The following is a 5,897-nucleotide window of genomic DNA, read 5'->3' as shown; positions in this document are numbered from 1 at the left end:
GGCCCATGTGTGTCACACGGTAAATGACCAACAAACAGCCATTCAAACACCGTGTGCACAGCCTCAGGAGGGGCCGAGGATCGAATCGATCTTCTGATTAAAGGACGACCCGCTCTGCCTCTGAGCCCCAATGAGCATTGTTGTTTCTGAGAAGAGGAAGCTGAGAAGAAAGCAGTCTGAATGCGTGTTAGTGTCAATGTCTGGTTTGTTGTTCTGTAACAGTATAATCGATGCTGATCAATAAATATCAGGTCATGCATATTGATGATCAGCGTTGACTTTGGATAGAAATGAAGCATTCGACTATATCCTCTGATGAGAGTCACTGTGGGTTATACATTCAGTTCAAGTACAGGCTCTTCCAGTATGAGTAAACCTCATGTATTATAAACCATGCCGTTTATAATTATCAGACAGATTTGACCTCTTTCATATATGATCAACACCCGATACTGAAATGGTGTGCTTGCTTACATCCATGGCATTGAAGCGGAGGTCAGAGGTTCGACAACAACACACTGACCTTATTTCACATCAGGAGAGAATTCACTTAATTACTGTTTGATACACATGTAGAAACTAGTCATTCACAGTCACAGGGTGTTTCAGATCCTGCTGTATAAACGTTACCTGACTGTGCTGACTAATGGGTTCACAGTAGAGCAGCAGTGATTTTATTTGAGTAGACTGTAGACGCCATCTGCAATCCACTGCATATTGTCTCCTCTGCAGATCAATGAGGCTCATAATAGGACTCGGTCTTCACTGCTGTGATAACTCGATGAAATAATTACACTGGAGAGAATGATCATAACAAGAAAGGAGGAATGCATTCCATTACAAGTTGTGTTAGTATTGATGTATATAGTAAAAGTCAGATCAAAGCTGTGGAGGAGATGAGTGATGGAGGTAGCAGCAACATCAAAAGGCATGCAGATAGATCAGGATGTTAAAGTGGGCAGGAGAAGTGCTGCAGCCATATACAGAGTAGAAACTCATTGTGAAGCCAGCATTACCTGTTATTACCTGTTATTACCTGTTACTGTCTGACTTATTGAGCCACATGTGAACTCAAGATGAAGAGAAGGTGAGATTTAGCTGTGATTTAGTTTCAAAAATGGATAAAAACAGGATGCCCAAAAAAACTGTTTCAATCAGGAGAGACACGTGAATGATCAGTAGTGAACATGTATTATGACAGACGATGCCTGAATGAGTTACATGAGTTACAACTCGATGAGGAGATTTGTGATGGAGTTGTGATCGCCCTGAGCGGCAACAAGATAAACCCCCCATGGAGTCCACACTCTGGTGGTGCTGATGAGGCTGATGAGGCTGATAGAATGAAGAGTTGATGAAGATGATGAAGACTGGAGGTGGAGGGGTGTGTAACAGCAGCATGAACATACTGAAGGTAGAGAGAATCATATTTAAGAGAGACAGCAGAGAGATGACAGGCTAACATGTCATTGTGTCCTTGTGCTGTTGGACAGAGAGACCAGCTGATCTAAACAGCTGATCTCATGATTGACAGCAAGGAAGTAATGAGTGAGCATGTGTGAGGAGTGATGGCAGATGTATGGTAAATACGGTCTTATTCATGCTAGAGTATCGTCTCCCTGTCTGAACTTATGCTGGAGCTTCATCTAATGATCCATCAACACTCAACATCATGTCATCTATAGGCATGAAGAGCAGCAACGTTTCTGTTTCCACCATGAAGCGTACAGCGCATGGTTTAATCACAAGCACTGATACGCGTCCTGTCTCTGCTCACATGTGAGGTGCTCTCGTTAAGCTCTGGTGACCACAGACTTGCTTTGCCTCCGTTTCTCATCCACCATTGTCAGCGCGTCACTGACGGCTGAAGGTGAATCATCAGTGTCACGCAAATATTTTAATCTGCATCAATTCTTGCCTTGCATTGACTTTGTAAATAAAGCTTGATTTGCGTTTTAAGCCGTGACCGTGCATGTGCAGCCTTGTGCACGTACGTGATTATTAGAAGCCCTGGAGCCAGTTGTAAACACATTGCTCCATAGTGCTCCCAGTGGTTTGAACCATGGTTACAGTGCCACGATAACCATGGTAACTAACTAACTAACTAACGATATCGAAAAGTATCAACATGATCATGAACTACCATTAAATCAGAACAACCCCTTTCATTACATGACATTACGATACGTTGTTATTGTTTGTATTACTGATGTAGAAGTTGAAGTGGAGCTAATTTGACCTCCTGAATACAGTCTTTTAGAGAACAATCTATAACAAAGCATTATATTTTAGAACATGTTTTATATGTAAATAAAGTACCTCTGAAATATGGTATGAGGGTAGAATTGTTGGTTAACAAATACTTAAATTAGAAGGAAAGTACAAGGACATCACAACTTTAGTGCAGTATTTGAGAAAAAGCATTTACATTCACCATCAGCGTATTGTTGTACAGTTCAGTTCACTGTTCACAGTTCACTGTCCACAGTCCACTGTCCACAGTCCACTGTCCACTGTTCACAGTTCACTGTCCACAGTTCACAGTTCACTGTCCACAGTTCACAGTCCACTGTCCACAGTTCGCTGTCCACTGTTCACAGTTCACTCTCCACAGTTCACAGTCCACAGTTCACAGTCCACAGGTCACTGTCCACTGTTCACTGTCCACTGTTCACAGTTCACTGTCCACTGTCCACTGTCCACTATTCACAGTTCACAGTCCACAGTTCACAGTCCACTGATCACTGTTCACTGTCCACTGTTCACTGTCCACAGTCCACTGTCCACAGTCCACTGTCCACTGTCCACTGTTCACAGTTCACTGTCCACAGTTCACAGTCCACTGTCCACTGTCCACAGTTCGCTGTCCACTGTTCACAGTTCACAGTTCACTCTCCACAGTTCACAGTCCACAGGTCACTGTCCACTGTTCACAGTCCACTGTTCACTGTTCACAGGTCACTGTCCACTGTTCACTGTCCACTGTTCACAGTTCACAGTCCACAGTTCACAGTCCACTGTTCACTGTCCACTGTTCACTGTCCACTGTTCACAGTCCACTGTTCACAGTTCACAGTTCACTCTCCACAGTTCACAGTCCACAGGTCACTGTCCACTGTTCACAGTCCACTGTTCACTGTCCACTGTTCACAGTCCACTGTTCACTGTCCACTGTTCACAGGTCACTGTCCACTGTTCACTGTCCACTGTTCACAGTTCACAGTTCACAGTTCACAGTCCACAGTTCACAGTCCACTGTTCACTGTCCACTGTTCACAGTCCACTGTTCACAGTTCACAGTCCACTGTTCACAGTTCACAGTTCACAGTCCACAGTTCACAGTTCACTGTCCACAGTCCACAGTCCACTGTTCACAGTTCACAGTCCACTGTCCAATGTTCACCGTTCACTGACCTGTGAAACATGCACAGAAAGCCGGAGGAAAGATTCTGAGGGAAACGTGATAATGAGAGAGTTCACAGTCAGAGACAGTGGTGAGAGTTGAAGCAGGTGACAGGAGAGAATATTTTACATGTTTCTCAATAATAAGAGAGAAACAGTTTCCAGTAATCTGGACCCGACCACCGGATGAACTGCAGAACACACTGGTGAGACCCGTTCTGAGGGACTTTCATAGTATCATTATTTACACCATCTGTTAATATCTTAGTGAGTGACTGTTGTGTTGATGATGTGCTAATATTCATTTTGATATTATAGTGTACATTATGTATTTTCATGCCTGAGCACCATGTGTTTTGAATCGTTCATTGTGTGACGACTGCTTTGTTTTGTGACGTTCATCATTGTTTCTCAGGTTTGTCTCAATAATAAATCCTCAATAAATAAAGCTGAAATGTCTCTGTCATTCTGTCTGATGGCTTCACTTTACTGACATTATTACTCTGTGTTATGAACAGCTTCACAAAGCTTAATACTCCATCATGAACTCTTCAGCTCTGGTGAACCTGGTGTTGTGTCATTATTTCATGCGTTCACGTCGAGTGTTTTCATATCAGAGCAGCATTACTCTCCACTTGGTTCGCTGTCGATCAGCTGACTCCCACAGCAGGAGACGGACGACAGCGGCAGGAAACAATCCCTGAAGATCGTGTTGCTTTGCCAACGATATCGATCTGTGGCTGTGATATCTTTCTATGGCAGAACAGCAAGCTAGGGTTGACAATTGAACATGAAATGAATAAAAAACAATCAAATCATACACAACATACAGTCCAAATGTGTGCAAAATGCTGGAACCTGTGCAATGCTTTTTTATTTATTAGTCATTTTATTAGAATTAATTATAATTAATGAATTATATTAATGCATTTTGCCTTCTTTTAATCATTTACTATAGACATCATAGTTACACACACATAACAATAAAACTGATGCATCTCTTTTCGGTATTTTAGCCGTCTTACTCCAAACATTGTAACGAGCAATAAAACGCAGCGGAACAACACTTCTCAGTACTCAGCCGGCCGGGTTTGACACTGTGATGGATGCTTATGTTCAGTCTCTTAGATTTACAATATCGACTCATGTAGGCTGAATTATTCCTGCCCTTCAAATGCCAAGTGCCTTCCTGTGATGCAAGACTCCAGCCAAGGCTCCATCCTCACTGCCTCCACGCCTTCAGACCGGAAACCATGGCAACAGGCATCGCAGTCTACACACTCGGTCACATGTGCGACTCATTAAATGCATTTGCATGCACATTACCGTTCCTATATTTTTAGGGTTATTCGGCGTTCCCTTCACGAGCTGGCAGGTAGAGATGCCACAGCCAAGCTATGCTGCTGTATTAATCATGACACTGATGTTTAGGATATGGAAGCAGTCTCTGGTCTATGTAGGGCTCGTTATTTACTCATATTTAATTCATAATGCGTGGATTTATTGGTGTCGATATTAGATTTTTAAAAAGCACGGCTGTGTTTACGGTAAACTGCAGTGATCAGAGCACATGAAGAGCAGACCAGTTAGAAATGATTTCACCCGTTAGGTAATAAATGATGTCAATGACATGTCAACAAGAAATATCACAACACACTAGTGATTGTTGACAAACAATCATCAAGAATAGAAACAAAGTTATTTGTTTAAATTAATAATTTCACAAAAAAAAGCAGTAGGAAGTCAGATGAAAGCTGAAGTGGAGAGGAACGATGATGCAATTAAAGAAAGGCATGCAAATAATCAGGTTATTATACCGTATATAAGGCTGCAGTTACATAACAACAGTTCATTTTGAAGCAAGCTTTATTGACTGAGTTCACTACATAACTGCAGAATATGCAATCTGTGGCCAAGCGTTTCAAAAAGCATTTGAAGATAATCCTGGATCGTTTGCAGCCATGTTTTCTACCGTTTAGGCTTCTTCTTCTCTGCCTTTGTTGGTTCATCGCTACATTCGCGTTACGATCGTCAACCGTCAACCAGTGAACCGTGTGAACAGCAGCAGGAATGGGAAACGCCTCACCCACATGATGGCGCTTGTGCACATTGTGCACTTGCATGATTCTGATAAACGGGGGACCCTGTTGTAAAGACGTCGCTCCGTAGTGCTGCTGGTCAATATTAACGGGTTATTAAAAAAGCAGAAGTATCATTAATTATCAGTAGGTCCATTGTTGACGAAAACAGATATATGATATGTCATAATATTGAAAATGATCATTTCAGATGACAAAGTGGTCGTATTTTGAGATGAAGTTGTAGTTTTACATAGTAACAAAAACATTATGAATAGTACACTCTATAACATATTCTGTGTAAAATGTTAACAGGCACTTAAAGGCATTAAGTACAGTACATGAAGTGTGGTTGTATGAGGTATCCATAGTCAGTGGATACTTCAATAAGTATTTTGATTTCATGTTTATTAGTGT

The sequence above is a fragment of the Cebidichthys violaceus genome, unplaced genomic scaffold, assembly GCF_023349555.1.
Source record: "Cebidichthys violaceus isolate CVI_PGR_0920_01 unplaced genomic scaffold, fCebVio1.0.p SCAF_7, whole genome shotgun sequence".
Classification (NCBI taxonomy): Eukaryota; Metazoa; Chordata; class Actinopteri; order Perciformes; family Stichaeidae; genus Cebidichthys; species Cebidichthys violaceus.
This window is presented reverse-complemented; position numbering follows the sequence as displayed.